Raw genomic sequence first — 16,614 nt, 5'->3', positions numbered from 1 at the left:
GTAGTGCTGGAGGGAATCTTGCAGGGCTGTCCATAAATCCGTAATAGTACGAGGGGGTGGAGATCGGTTATGAACAGCACATTGCAAGGCATTCCAGATATGCTCAATAATGTTCATGTTTGGGGAGTTAGTGGCCAGCTGAAATGTTTAAATACAGAAGAGTGTTCCTGGAGCCACTCCATAGAAATTCTGGACGTGTGGGGCTTTGTGTTGTCCTGCTGGAATTTCCCATGTCCATCGGATTGCACTATGGATATGAATGGTGCTGGTGATCAGACAGGATGCTTACGTACCCGTCACCTGTCAGAGTCGTATCAGGGGTCCCATATCACTCCAACTGCACACGCCCTACACCATTTCAGAGCCTCCAGCAGCTTCAAAGCTTCATCAGTTCCCTACCTGTTTACGTATGTCTGTATTTGAATACGCAAACCTATATAAGTTTCTTTGGCGCTTCAGAGTGCAACAGACGGTTCAGAAGAACCGTCTAGTTTATACATGATGGAGCTCCATACCGATGGAGTTTGAAACATTTTACGTAAATCAACCGTGCAATCAATACTAAGGAGTTATTCCAGTGTCTGGAGTCAGAACCAGGAAGGAAGAACCGGCATGAGAGAAATGATTGTAGAGGATAAACACAAACTCCTGTGGCTACACGGTTCTGGATCTGAGAAATGCCGTATTGTTAATTCCATACGGTTTCCAAACCATTAGTCATGCAGAATCCAACGCTCTTGATACTCTAATGTTATACAGGGTGGCGCAGGGGAACGGGAAATTTTGAACGTACAGTTGACAGCACTGTAGCGCCGGTGGATGTTCGAAACTTTGCACAATTGATGTGAACGCATTGCCATTTAGTAGTCATGGAGAATTGGACTGGTGCGGAACGTGCAGTAGCTGTGAGAGCATTTTACAAAAATGGTGATAGTGCGACTGCCGCGCAGAGAACATTTCGACAGCATTACCAGCTTGGACGTCATGGACGTGTCCCATCTGCGCATGCGATTACAACGTGGGTGCGTAATTTTGAAGAAACAGGATCTGCCTTGAAAAAGAAACCTCCAGGTGGCATTCCAACGGTACGTACCTCAGAGAACATTGCAACTGCTAGAGTTGCAATCGAGAGAAGTCCTCGCCGCTCCGTTCGACAGCATGCATCTTCGCTAGGGATTAAGCGACGAAGCTTACAAAGAATACTGTACGAATTAGACTTCCATCCCTATAAGTTGCAGATTGTGCAACACTTACAAGAACGAGACCCAGCGTCACGTATGGAGTTTAGTAGCCAGGTATTGGATAAAATCAACGAGGACGCGAATTTCCTTGGTAACTTATGGATATCAGACGAAGCCCATTTTCACCTGAACGGATTCGTGAACAAACAGAATTTTCGTTATTGGGCACAGGACAATCCTTGTGAGTTTCACCAGCGACCACTACATAGCGCCAAGGTCACAATATGGTGTGCTGTATCATGTCATGGTGTTATCCGCCCTTATTTTTTTGAACGTGAGGATGGTAGTGCAGTGACAGTAACATCCGCTCGATATGTTGAAGTGCTTCAGACATTCTTTACACCGAGACTGTACGAGCTTAATCTTAACGTCGAAAACATGTGGTTTCAGCAGGACGGAGCCACGTCACACACTGCTCGACAATCGATGGCAGCAGTTGGTCAATTGTTTGGGAGACGCATTATTTCGCGTAAAGGTGGCATTGCATGGCCTGCGAGATCCCCTGATCTTAGTGTGTGCGACTTCTTCCTGTGAGGATACCTTAAAGGCAAGGTGTACCGTACACGTCCTGCAACAATCCATGAACTGAAGGAGAACATTGAAAACGAAATCACTGCCATTCCCCAAGATTCGCTACACCGCGCATTCCACATTTAGAGTGTGAACGCCGAATGGGAGCACATCTTTCCGATGTCATCTTTAAAAAGTAAAGAGATACTTTTGGACATTTTGATTGTAAAGACATACTGAATAATGGCATACTGAACACATTCACTTTCGTTAATAAATTACTAGTTTTATGAATTTATTCATGGAAATGACGTTATTTCGAAATTTCCCGTTTCCCTGCGCCACCCTGTATTTATTCAGTATCACAATTACAACCACCCTGCAAGTTCCCTATCCCGATCACTACGGTGGCAAACATTTAAATGATGAAACTATATCCTTCTACACTATTTTGGTGTCCAAACTAAGACGGCATCGTCAGTGTATATCCACAGTATCCACAGGTCGAGCTGCTTATAAACCAACTAGAACTAAGTCCGGAGACTGCTGCTCTGTCTCTTAGGAAATAAATGGATTTTATACGTCTTTTTTAAGTCGGAAACATCCGATCAGGCAACGTGTTTCCAGTCATGAACAGTCCTATGTCAGTGTTGACGGCCGCAGGCGAGGCGTAAAACTTTATGTCATGCAATCATCAAGGGAACACGAGTGAGCCTTCAGTTCCGAAAGACCATATCGATAAAGTTTTGTTGAATGGTTCGCACGCTGACACTTGTTGATGGCTCAGCATTTAAATCTGCATAAGTTCTGTCACACTGAACGATTCTCTTCAGTCGTCGTTGGTCCTATTCCTGCAGTATCTTTTTCCAGCCACAGCGATGTCGGAGATTTGGTGTTCTGCCCGATTCCTAGTATTCAAAATACATTCGTGAAATGGTCGTACGCGAAACTCCCCACTTCATCGCTACCTCGCAGATGCTGTGCGCCGATTATAGCAAAACGTTCAAACTCACTTAAATCTTGATAACCTGCCATTGTAACAGCAGTAGTAACCGATCTAACAACTGCGCCAGACACATTTTGTCTTATATAAACTTTGCCGACCACAGCGCAGTATTTGAATACGCTGCCTATACCAGATTATTTGGCGCTTCAGTGTATAAATAATTGCACTCTCCATCCAGCAAATAAGTTGTGTTCTGGCTGTACGATGGTGTCAGTAATGAACGTACTTTCAGTACTAAGTGTTGTACTTCATTGACGACACTGCCTTCGTACTTGGATTGATTCTTGTTTAGGCGTGACAATATTTTCATCAGGAACTCACTAGCATTTTACACGAATTTTATTAGCATGAGGCACTTGTTTTATCCTGTCCACAGTGATGAAAGTGACGTGATGTGCCATTGCTGCGTAGATCTTATTTGGTAATGTTTACAGTGAAGAAAGCCTACTATTTTGTTCGATATAAGGTCTTTTCCTCTCGCCCAGGTATGAGTGGTGGATGTTATGAGTATGAATGGTTTTATCCTATATTTGTTCAAAAAATGGCTCTGAGCACTATGGGCCTTTACTTCTAAGGTCATCAGTCCCCTAGAACTTAAACGACTTAAACCTAACTAACCTAAGAACATCACACACATCCATGCCCGAGGCAGGATTCGAGCCTGCGAACGTAGCGGTCGCGCGGTTCCAGACTGTAGCGCCTAGAACCGCTCGGCCACCCCGGCCGGTCTCCTATATTTGTTGCTTAGGTATGGAAGACAATATATTTCCTCTGAGTGTCGACACATTTCCGTCAGCACCGAGTCTGTCGTACTGTGTCTCAGTGGATCTCATGTATTACCACAAGTTAGCCCTTCCACTACCCCTTCAGCTTTTACTACGTAGTGACTACAGAAACTACAGCTTTAGTCAGAGACACGTAATTTTATTTGCGACATTTGTAAATGAAATTAAAAAAATTAACATAGCAATTGACGTTTTAACGGACTTTCCAAATATTTTTTTTGCCATCAATGTATGTGCAATATTAATCATATTTACAACACTCCCGTCTCAGTGTATCAGTTCGACTTTCCGTGAGACGGATGGGTGTGACCTGTGCGGTTTTCCAACCAATGGGAACATAATTCTTCCAAAGGTATCTGTAGGAGATCATAGTTAAGACCGAAGTTGACCGCCCGGTAGCCGTGCGGTCTAACGCACTGCTTTCCGGGTGGGAAGGCATGCCGGTCCCCGGCACGAATCCGTCCAGCGAACGAGGTCCCAGTCTTTAGATGGTTTTTAAGGTGGTTTTCCATCTGCCTCGGCGAATGCAGGCTGGTCCCCCTTATTCCGCCTCAGTTACACTATGTCGGCGATTGCTGCGCAAACACTTTCTCCCTGTATGCGTACACCGTAATTACTCTACCACGCATGGGGGGGGGGGGGGATCCATTGGGGGCCGAACCGCACAGTAACTCTAGGTTCGGTGTGGGGCGGCGGTGGGGTGAGTGGACTGCTGCAGCCTGTTGTGGGGATGTGAACCACTGAGGGCTACGGACGGGACGATACCTTTCGTCGTTTCTAGGTCCCCAGTTCAATACAATACCATACAACACAATAAGACCGCAGTTAATTCACTGGCAAAGATTTGTCTATAGAAATAACAAGGACGTTAAACTTCTATTCAACACTTCTAGTATGTGAGGTAACGGGCGAATTGTGGCTCCCTAAAAATATTCTAAGTTGGCGTGGCCGCACAGGACGCTCGTCAAAGCCGGGGCCCAGCAGCAAACACGTGGTGGCGAACGTTAGCCGGACGAGAGGGGTAGCCCCAGCGCATGGTCCAGCCGCGTGGCTGGGAATTCCAGGGTGACACCGTGTCAATGAAAGAAACTTGTATGCCGAGAGTGCCAAAGATGGTGGACTTTGTGAAACTATCATGGCAGACCTTTCACCGTTCGTATAGAAATTAATAGTAGCCAGATGGATCATGATATCTCAAAAAGAAAAATGTATATTACCATCAATTGCACGATTCTGATGGTGTAATCATATTTTCAATATCTTTATTGATTAAAATTTTTGTATCTGATGATAAATTATACAAGTAACAGCCAGCAACGAATTTCCAAAATCTAGACGGTTGATACGATTTCGTTGATCTACGCGTCTTCAGAAAGCTATTAGTGTAAACCTGAAATGGTATGAATTACGGGCATGTAACTTGAATAATACGTGAGTTATTGGAGGTCAAAGTGGCCAATTACTATCGATTGCGTCAGGCCATAAGTACTCCACAGTCACACGAAAAAACGGTAGCAGCATGCTTATAAATATATTTATTCATCTATGTCTTTGCTTATATCCGATATATACTATTCATGAAAAAATTGCTTAAATATTTATTATGTTTTAGAAAGCACAGAGACATTAGGCTACTGGCCTAGCTTTTGTTCTGTTCATTTGACATATGTTTATTTAATTTGTTTATGTATCTAATAATGTGTGTTAGTTTATGGTCCTGCCGTAGGAATATTTATATAATTTCAAGTTATTTAAATGTAAATCCAGTACTTCGAAAGTGTTTCATTATGTTTGTAATGTGCGTTCGCTTGAAGATATGGTGGGTCCGCTCTAGCCAATCACAGCGCTCATGAATATATTTATACATTTATATGTTACATTCATAATTCGCAATTTCCGAGTGATAGAAAGCTTCGACCATTCGATTCATGTGTGTATTGTTATCGTATACTGTAGACTCAGCCGTATTTGGCCTGTAATGCTGCCACTACGTATCCCAGACCCTAGACAACGAAACCAGCCAAAACTTTTAATATTGCAACTCTGAGTCGGAGGGTAAATGGTTATTTGAAAGCCGCAAGTAGTACTGACTACGACGACAGTCATGTAGTGTGACGTGTACTGAATGACGGAAATATCCTTTTCTTGTCTTTGTGAAGAAATATATGAGGAAGCAACCAATGTGTGTCTTAAAGTAAAGTAACATTTTTTCTTCTTTTGCCCTTTAGTTCTTATGTTACAGAGTAAATAAATATTGTGTACGAAAAATACAGGATATGCTTACACGGCACATTTCGGATGTACAGGGTGAGTCACGTAAGACGTAATGTCCCTATTATTTCGTGAACTGTTACACATAATTTAGAGCGTCGTGGAGCATGTAATTTTTGTTTGGTTAATGTTTTTAGCGCTGGTGTCAACAGTGATATCGAAACAAGCATATTTTTTTAAACTGTGTGCCTCGGGACCTTTGCCTTTCGGGGGCAAGTGCTCTACCGGGTGAGCTACCCAAACACGACTCACAACCTGTCCTCACAGCTTTAATTCCGCCAGTACCTCGCCTCCTACCTTCCAAACTTCACAGAAACTCTCCTGCAGACCTTGCAGAACTAGCACTCCTGAAAGAAAGGATACTGCCGAGACATGGCTTAGCCACAGCCTGGGTGTTGCTTCCAGAATGGAACTTTCACTCTGCAGCAAAGTGTGCGCCGATATGAAACTTCCTGGCAGATCGAAACTGTATGCCAGACCGAGACTCGAACTCGGGAATTTTGTCTTCCACGGGAAAGTGCAATATCCTTCCTTTCAGGAGTGCTAGTTCTGCAAGGTCTACAGGAGAGCTTCTGTGAAGTTTGGAAGGTAGGAGGCGAGGTACTGGCGGAATTAAAGGTGTGAGGACGGGTGTCAGTCGTGAGTGAGTAGCTCAGTTAGTACAGCACTTGCTCGCGAAAGGGAAAATTCACGAGTTCGAGTTTCGGTTCGGCACACAGTTTTAATCTGCCAGGAAGTTTCATGTCAGCGCACACTCCGCAGCATTTCATTCTGGAAACATTTATTTAAATGGAACCGTGTCTTTTTTATAACAGCGTTCGATAGATCTTGAGAAGGCAATTACAGTGATACAGCGTTTGTTAATTATTGATGTTGAAACTTTTAGTAGAAAATTCGAGAAATGTCCTACAGCTTGAGAGCACGGTGGCGGGAATCGGGAGTAGGGGCGCCAACACCGCAAAGCAGAGCACTTGTGCTACACTGTGTAAGAGTCAACACATTTGTCTGCACTGAGGGCCGCTCATTTCTGCTTCAACATTCTTAGCGTGCACACATGTACACCAATGAGGAGAAGTTGGATACACTACTTTTGTATGGTGAATGCAAAAGAAATGCCGTGAAAACAGGATAGCGGTGTAGGGCTATCTATACGGATCGCCAGTGTCAGAATCGCCAGGCAATTACACGAATTATTATGACGGTAGCGCGGACAGTCTGCTTGAAGGTCAGAGGACAAGAAAATGGACTGGAACTGACAGAAAACACGAAGGAGCTGTTATGCCTAATGAATCCGCACATTGGTACGAGACATATTGCCAAGGAATGTGGAATCAGCCAGAGGTGTGTCATTCGCATCCTGCATCGACAGAATTTCCATTCCTATCACGATGCACTCGACGACCGTGATTTCGAACGTCGTATAGAATTTTGTCGGTTTGTCTTTTAGCAAAGAGCTTCAGAAAACTATTGCACTTTTGTGAATCCTCCCAGATTTACGTAAGCTGAAACAGAGAAATCAACTGTTCATTCTTCAAAAATTAAGAGGTGTTATACGCTGCAAAAAGCAACTATTGCATTAAATATCTAAATGTTAGAAGGAAGAGTTGACTTATCTTTTCCTGTACGTGGCTATGAGCTTCTTAGAGGTAAAATACATGCTGCCGAACAGTGTCTCTGCCTACACTGCTCTAAATCATATAACATGGCATATTAATGGAACTAAATATTTTATTAAAAATACTTAGGTGACCACCTGTATGTTACAAATTAAATATTATCCTTAACGAAACGTTGTTTCATGTTGAACGTAAGTGCGTAATGACAGTGTTAGCAGCTACGTGCAATATACGCTTATTTGACATTGCAGTGTAATTTCGTATACTCCTACTTCAGGCCACAAGTAGCCCATCGGGACAATCCGACCGCCGTGGTATACTCAGCTGAGGATGCGGATAGGTGGGGCGTGTGGTCAGCATACCGCTCTCCCGGTCGTTATGATGGTTTTCTTTGACCGGAGCCGCTACTGTTCGGTAGAGTAGCTCCTCAGTCTGTATCACGAGGCTGAGTGCACCCCGAAAAATGGCAACAGCGCATGGCAGCCCGGATGGTCACCCATCCAAGTGCCGGCCACGCCCGACAGCCCTTAACTTCGGTGATCTCACGGGAACCGGTGTATCCACTGCGGCAAGGCCGTTGCCAACTTCGTATACACGTAATGGAAATAATTTATAAACAATGACTTGGTAACCATCCATACCATATAACATAAATTCTGTCAACTAAAAAGATAAGTTTATCCTTTATGTAAGCGTGTCTTCAAACTGTTGATCTGAAAGATACATTTGCAATCCCCGTTAGAAAAAAGATGAACAGATGTAATTACGGTGGATGATACCTGTAGAGCATGCACTGGCGATTCGATGACACACATCGTCTAGCGTAGTTGGCGCTTCGTCATAGACTGCATCTTTGAGTGCTCCCCAAAGAAATAAATCGAGGAGAGTCAAATCGAGGGATCACTCAGGCCATTTGACAACAGAATTTCGTCCCATCCAACACGCAGGAAAGTTCTCTTTCAGGATTTGCGTTGCAACATGGGACAAGTGAGCTGGACAACCATCGTGTTGCAGCCGTATACAGTGTCTAATATTCAGTGGCACCTCTTCTAGAAGAACGGGCGGAATGTTCATCAGAAAGTGTGCGTACGAATGCCGATTTAGAACCCCTGAGATGATGTAAGGTCCCACAGTGTAATTTCCTATGATGCCCCACCTTACATAAAGCTCCACGGCGGTTGATGTTGCACCTGACGAAGCCCAGTAGTGTATATTATGCAACTTTACATTAGCGTGGTTGGTAAACGTTGCTTCATCGGTAAAGAGCACGCGTAGGAAAAGCCTATGCTGTATTTGGACATACAACATTCGTAGATGAACCTGCACCTAGGTGCTAAATTGGTTCTAGAGGAAATAAACCTTTATTCTCGTAGCGCGGGCCTACCTGACGTTATACAATTATGCGGCCTGGTCGGAGACGCCTGCTTAACAATGTTTTCCACAGCAAATGCCGCTTACGGGCGCCGTGCTCTCACATTCTAGAACATTTCTCGAATTTTTTTGCGACAGGTTGAGAGGCACCCACATGCCTTGCTCATACTGTGGCATCAAGCAGTCAGGCCTGCAAGATGAGTGGTTTGGCAAGCGAGTGGATTTATTCTTATTTATCGAGTAACATCAATGACTGATTATGAGCTCTAGTACTCACAATTAAGCTTCAAATTATTCTCCTGTTTGAATATTACGCAATGGAAACGGATAACGCACATGTGACTATTAGTAATTTACACAACTCTGATTGTTCACTACGCGCTGACAATACCACATTTTCTTTCTTACCCAATGGCTTTGATTAACACGTGGCCATCGCACTGAATATGAATGGCGCACACATGATAAATTCTGGATATCATGACTACACACTATTCGAAGAACAAGGCCACCAATCTTTTTCTTTTCACTATTTTTTTATTCAGATAAACTCTATTATGATTCAAAAATAACCTAAACACACCATTACATTTTATACAACAATTACACATTAGAAACTCCGCCCAGTGGGCATGGCTTTACATTGGTGATTCTCTAACTTATGGTCTTATAATTATCTAACGCTATAGTGCACTTTCTGGATAGGATGGTGGATCTTTTGCTATATCTCACACTTCGACTCTCACACCCATCATCACGAAAATTTACTCCAGACCGAGCGGTACAAAAAGAAACATGCATAACCCATTGCCTCTGAACCTATCTTGCTACTCTCCCATGCAAACCACACATAATTAAATTACGTGAAATACATCACACTGGCAAGATAGAATACAATCACAAAGAATAGTCACAACGTTAGAATCACTTCACTTTCAGCTTACCCACTTCAATTAGTATTCATCCCAGTTTCACACGACACTGCCCCACTTCGTAACTTCCCTACTACGAACTCTGGAGGATAAATGCACGTCTTCCTGTGCAATGCAAGCCAAGTGGCGTTGCTGGATAGACGGATGACTCACCTTGCTTCTCTCTCAGAGTATTAGAGTTTGAATGAAGCGTCACATGGGAACATAACACGCAAAGTAATATTAAGATCATATTCGTCACACACGCGAGTTCTCAACTGATACCTTGGACGAGTACTTCTCTTTATCCTTTGTCTCATACAAAGATTGAGACTCACACAGTACTCACCACGTGGAAGTGCTCGTCTCTAATTTCAAGTCCTGCACACGCCATTTCTTAAATATTTCCAACTTATAGTACACACGTCAGTAATTCAGCTTAACTTTAGCACTCGGAAGTAGTTCAACTTAGTACTAACACTCGCAAGTATTTCAACTTATTGCTACACGTCGTTTCATTGTGACCGTTGGTCACTTCCGAAGATTACTATGATCCCCGTAATATTACCTGTCTGTCATTTAATTCTCCCCCCAAAAGTTCCTGAAATAGAGAAATAATTATTCCAAACTACTCTTAAATATTTCACATGCATACCATCCTTTCCACTTTTCTGTCTTTACGGAGTACACCTAAGACAGGTCTTACCAACACAAGATCCAGTGCCAGAGTGCTGAAACATGGCCGTTATTCAGGTCATCTCGCACCTCCACCGCGGTGGGGGAGCACCATGCTACCGTATTGGCCAGCCACATTTCAGGCGCCCAAAGCTCAGGTAAATTTCATCTCTTTGGTTCCACCAAAGGTGACCGAAGGACCGTCTCAAAGATGATCATATCTTGCACATTCACTATCTGCCATTAGCAGACGACCATACATTCAGCCATTTCACAGATCTCACCAAACTGGATCTAGGGATTTATTTTGTGGGAGTGCACATATGATCAATTAATAAATAAATTGTCCTTCTTTCCTACACTGGTATCCAGCTTCGGTGTATTAAGTGAAATTGTGTTATTATTACAAAACATATGTGGTTCTTACAAGAATAACGAAGAATGTTGTACCTATTTTCAATGTCGGGCGTACTGTACCTATTCAAGGTTTCTACGTGAACATTAACAAACGCTGTATCACTGTAGTTCAACGTCAACATTAACAAACGCTACATCACTGTAATTGTCTTCTCGAGAGCTATCGAATGCAGATAAAAAAATATACAATTCCATTTCAAAAACCGTACTTGCTTGAGTATCTCCGTTGATATTAGTGCTAAAAACATTAACTAAATAAGAAAATATGTGCCGCTCGACGCTCTATCATTTCCCGAAAACGGCGTTTCGATATGTGTAACCGTTCACGAAATAAAGTGGGTGTTTCTTCTTACGGATTCCTAAATATTTTACTGCTGCGTTGATATTATGGGTGTATACTTTACAGTTTTCGATGTATTAATGCGTACCGGTACGTATCTAAAAGATTATTACAGTCCCCGGTAGTGAGTTATAAAATATCGCTATTCTTCGTTGTTGGATAAGTAGGAGTACTTCTGAGGATCACGCAGAGTGGTATGCATAGCAGTCGTAAGCAACGCGCATTGGTTACTTCTTTATTGACAGTATCGGTATTACCTATGCCTCTTTTTATCACAAGCAAGAGAGATTGAGAAATCATGTAAGAGCTGAAACGGTGTGTCAACACCAGTGGATGTGATATGACCTCAATATACGATTTTATCGGGGCCTGTTGATACAGCTGACGCCTCCATTTCTGTGTGAGAACGTGAGAGGAATTGAACAGCGCAGAAGCTCTTTAGGCTATTGGTAAACTCAGTCCTGCTCTGAGGTCACGTAATACGCGAGGCGATAGAGACCACACCAGGGAACACGTCTCTCCGGAGAAATCGGCCCTCGGGAAATGTATCTGATCTGACGAAGGTGCACGGCTGCTGTTTGGTAGCTCTGCGAAGCTCTGCTCGCTTCTTCAATCCATTGTCGTTCCCAGAGTATGGAATGTTTACTTAATTTCCTGGCCCCGCCGCAAAATAGTTTACTTTTAAAGGTACGTCGACAGTCTGAAAAGCACTGTAAAGAGCCTTTTGGAAGGTAACATTTACTGTAACAACAGTTTTATTAATCGGAGGCACATGAACTGATTGAACGTCTGCGTAAAAAAAATATTGTAATCTACTTTTATTTCAAGCTTCCTGCGGAAGTGACGCCTAAGGCCTTGTGAAATATGCATTCGTAAATTCTGACGGAAATCGTGTTGGAAAGTTTTAAACATGTTTGTTCGCGTATTTGCCGGCCGGTGTGGCCGTGCGGTTCTAAGCGCTTCGTCTGGAACCGCGTGACCGCTAGAATCGCAGGTTGCATCCTGCCTCGGGCATGGATGTGTGTGATGTCCTTAGGTTAGTTAGGTTTAAGTAGTTCTACGTTCTATGGGGCTGATGACCACAGATGTTAAGTCCCATAGTGCTCAGAGCCATTTGAACCATTTTTTTTTATTCGCGTATTTAGCAGTTTAGATTCTGAGTAGTTTCTGTTCTATGTTCCCTCAGCGTTCTTGAAATATGTTCCAAGACCTGTGTTAATTTAAACTGAATTGGCTGCAAAAAAATCTGACCTGAAATACCCGCAAAACGTTTGAACTGTATCAAGTAGGAACGTTACAAGCATTTTGTTTTGACTGGGACTGAAATTTACCAGCATCTACCAATGAATCGGAAGAATCCATTTGCGTTACCCAATGCTGAGACTATATGGCTGATGTATAATTCATCTCGACGAGTTGTTCCTCGCAGAATATTTGTTATCGTGTTGATATATTGTCAATACTGGTACAATATTTACCCAGTAAAGCTTTATCATTATTAACTGACAGACAAGTCTCAAATCCCTAACCGTTACTTAATGTTTAGTAGTATTTATTTAACTGTATCTGTTTTTGCACTTTTATGACGAATTAACTCGCCACCAGTGTATAGACAGAATGCATGTTTCTAATCTATTCATTTAAGAAGTTGCATTTCAGGAAGTAAGTTGTATAGAAATTTTGTTAGGTATGTATCTGTTCCAGTTAGATGCTATTTCCGGTTCTACATTTTGTTTTCGTTTTTGCGTAGCTTCATTTCATATTTGATGTTATCTTTTCTTTGCACACAAGTATGTTTATGAGAATGTTTGTAAGTATATTTTCTATTTCGTAAATCGGTATTATGCAGAAGTTGTTGTAAATTAACTCAGGTGCCATGCGAGCTGCAAATATGTGTAATACGTGCTTTTAAGCGACAGTTAATAGTTGGAATGTAAGCACGATAGAGCAGAAAGTTTTATGAAATTTTCCAAGAAAAAATTTGAGCAGTGGTATTTTGGCGGTGACTTGCGGAGAAAGATGCATAAAAAAAGTATTTTAACTGTACAGATGAAGGTGGAGTTGGCTGTGACAGATATAGTGGAGTGATAAAGACTGAGGCTATGACGTTGTGTAAATGCGGTGCGTTAGGTATGTTTTAAGATGTTTACATTGGACTATACAAGGACTGCCGATTTATGAGAGAGAGCCAGGGAAGGGGAAAGGGCAGCTGAAGAGCGGACAGAGGTACTTACTGGTGAAAATCCACGAACTAGCAGAGAAAATTCTAGGCAATTTTCGAAACGTTCAGTGATGGGCATCGTTCGCATTAAGTGCGACAAATGGCTGATAGAGCCTGAATTAAGACACGCGGGTGGAAAAAGCGTAAAGAAACAATTACTAGCAAGAATTAATATAGATTAAGTAAACGTGAGTATGGACTGCGGCATGTGAATCGGCTGCGTCTTTGGAAAGATTGAACCTTACGTGTAAACTGGAGTTTAAAAACAGAATTAGAGCTGTTAAATAACTAAAAGGCCATAGCATAAATTTTGTGTGGAGTGAAACTCTGAACAAATATGAAAACCTTTGAACTTGCCCCCGTTCATGCAGCGGTGTACCGTAGGTCTCTAGTAGAGCGTAGCGTTCCAAAGGATTGGAAAAGGGCACAGGTCATCCCCGTTTTCAAGAAGGGACGAACAGATGTGCAGAACTATAGACCTATATCTCTAACGTCGATCAGTTGTAGAATTTTGGAACACGTATTGTGTTCGAGTATAATGACTTTTCTGGAGACTAGAAATCTACTCTGTAGGAACCAGCATGGGTTTCGAAAAAGACGGTCATGTGAAACCCAGCTCGCGCTATTCGTCCACGAGACTCAGAGAGCCATAGACACGGGTTCACAGGTAGATGCCGTGTTTCTTGACTTCCGCGAGGCGTTCGATACAGTTCCCCACAGTCGTTTAATGAAAAAAGTAAGAGCATATGGACTATCAGACCAATTGTGTGATTGGATGGAGGAGTTCCTAGATAATAGGACGCAGCATGTCATTCTCAATGGGGAGAAGTCTTCCGAAGTAAGAATTATTTCAGGTGCGCCGCAGGGGAGTGTCATAGGACCGTTGCTATTCACAATATACATAAATGACCTGGTGGATGACATCGGAAGTTCACTGAGGCTTTTTGCAGATGATGCTGTGGTGTATCGAGAGGTTGTAACAATGGAAAATTGTACTGAAATGCAGGAGGATCTGCAGCGAATTGACGCATGGTGCAGGGAATGGCAATTGAATCTCAATGTAGACAAGTGTAATGTGCTGCGAATACACAGAAAGATAGATCCTTTATCATTTAGCTACAAATTAGCAGGTCAGCAACTGGAAGCAGTTAATACCATAAATTATCTGGGAGTACGCATTAGGAGTGATTTAAAATGGAATGATCATATATTGTTGAGCGTCGGTAAAGCAGATGCCAGACAGATTCATTGGAAGAATCCTAAGGAAATGCAATCCGAAAACAAAGGAAGTAGGTTACAGTACGCTTGTTCGCCCACTGCTTGAATACTGCTCAGCAGTGTGGGATCCGATAGGGTTGATAGAAGATATAGAGAAGATCCAACGGAGAGCAGTGCACTTCGTTACAGGATCATTTAGTAATCGAGAAAGCGTTACGGAGATGATAGATAAACTCCAGTGGAAGACTCTGCAGGAGAGACGCTCAGTAGCTCGGTACGGGCTTTTGTCAAAGTTTCGAGAACATACCTTCACCGAAGAGTCAAGCAGTATATTGCTCCCTCCTACGTATATCTCGCGAAGAGACCATGAGGATAAAATCAGAGAGATTAGAGCCCACACAGAGGCATACCGACAATCCTTCTTTCCACGAACAATACGAGACTTGAATAGAAGGGAGAACCGATAGAGGTACTCAAGGTAACCTCCGCCACACACCGTCAGGTGGCTTGCGGAGTATGGATGTAGATGTAGAAATAATTACAGTCAGGGTGTACTCATTAATAATGCATAATTCCCCCCCCCCCCCCCCCCCCTATAATACCACGTCCAATCTTGTCCATTTGCCCTCCTCTGAGTTGTTTAAGACTTATTTAGTTTGACTTTGATTTGGATTACTTTCCGGAGCAATATTTTGGTGGTTTTCAACTAAATTTGTTCATATTGGGCAGCCATTTGTAGGAAGTGGTGATGAACTGCTTCGCCAGGGTAGAATAAGATGGATTTGAAAAAAAAAAAAGGTTCAAATGGCTTTGAGCACTATGGGACTTAACATCTATGGTCATCAGTCCGCTAAAACTTAGAACTACTTAAACCTAACTAATCTAAGGACATCACACAACACCCAGTCATCACGAGGCGGAGAAAATCCCTGACCCGGCCGGGAATCGAACCCGAGAACCCGGGCGTGGGAAGCGAGAACGCTACCACACAACCACGAGCTGCGGTCAATGGATTTAAATCCGGGGAATCTGGTGCTTTCTAAACTACTCACGTAAACTACGGGCTATGTGACACGTTGCGTTGTCCTGTTGCTAGATGCCATCCCGCCGAGGAAAATCTACTGCATGTCGTTCCTCAAGGATAGATTCATGCTTGGGTTGATGCATTATATCTTCTAGAATGACGAGATCAGTTGGGGGATACCAAAAAACATTCCCCAGCCCACACCGCTGCCTCATCTGTTCTGAACCCTTTCAACTATTGTATGGAGATGATACCATCATCAGCCGGCCGAAGTGGCCGTGAGGTTCTAGGTGCTGCAGTCTGGAACCGCGAGACCGCTACGGTCGCAGGTTCTAATCCTGCCTCGGGCATGGATGTATGTGATGTTCTTAGGTTAGTTAGGTTTAACTAGTTCTAAGTTCTAGGGGACTAATGACCTCAGAAGTTGAGTCCCATAGTGCTCAGAGCCATTTGAACCATTTGATACCATCATCATATAGATAAGGCTTACAGTCCAATGATCTTCTTCAGTGCGAATGTACTCATATTGCCCGAACTCTTACGGGAATCGATAGACTGACTGCCGCGAATAATGAGTATGGTGGGCAGGGGCCACAAATGTAGTGTGTGGACAGAAAGTTGGGAATTTGGGTCTCACAGGGAGCGTGTCAGAGATAATTGTCTGCAGTCGCACAATCTTCTGTGTCTTCGGTGGCTCACACCGTCAGAGCGTCTGCCGTGTAAGCAGGAGATCCCGGGTTCGAGTCCTGGTCGGGGCACACCCATTTTCAATTGTCTCCATTGATTTGTCAATGCCTGTAAGCAGCTAAAGGTCTGGATTTCATTGTAAATTCAAATCTTTCAACGATTGTTGCTTGTGTTGGCTTTCAGAAGTTTCACGCCATATATGCCACCGGACATCTCTCCGATGGATAATCTAGAGTCGTCCACCCATTGCCACTCAGTGGTCGTCCAGTTACGGTATGGGCGTGCAAATTCCTGCCTTCGTCGCCGATGAACAGCACTCAG

At 43.2% G+C, this 16,614-nt stretch overlaps 1 pseudogene; it reads right to left on the bottom strand.

Moving 5' to 3' along the window:
- Nucleotides 1-7,893: 7,893 nt before the first annotated feature.
- LOC126105374 (5S ribosomal RNA) lies at nt 7,894-8,011 on the bottom strand (annotated as a pseudogene).
- Nucleotides 8,012-16,614: the final 8,603 nt, after the last annotated feature.

Source organism: Schistocerca cancellata, chromosome 1 (genome assembly GCF_023864275.1).
Source record: "Schistocerca cancellata isolate TAMUIC-IGC-003103 chromosome 1, iqSchCanc2.1, whole genome shotgun sequence".
Taxonomy (NCBI): domain Eukaryota; kingdom Metazoa; phylum Arthropoda; class Insecta; order Orthoptera; family Acrididae; genus Schistocerca; species Schistocerca cancellata.
The sequence above is the reverse complement of the archived record's forward strand: the minus strand, read 5'-3'. Positions and strand labels throughout refer to the sequence as shown.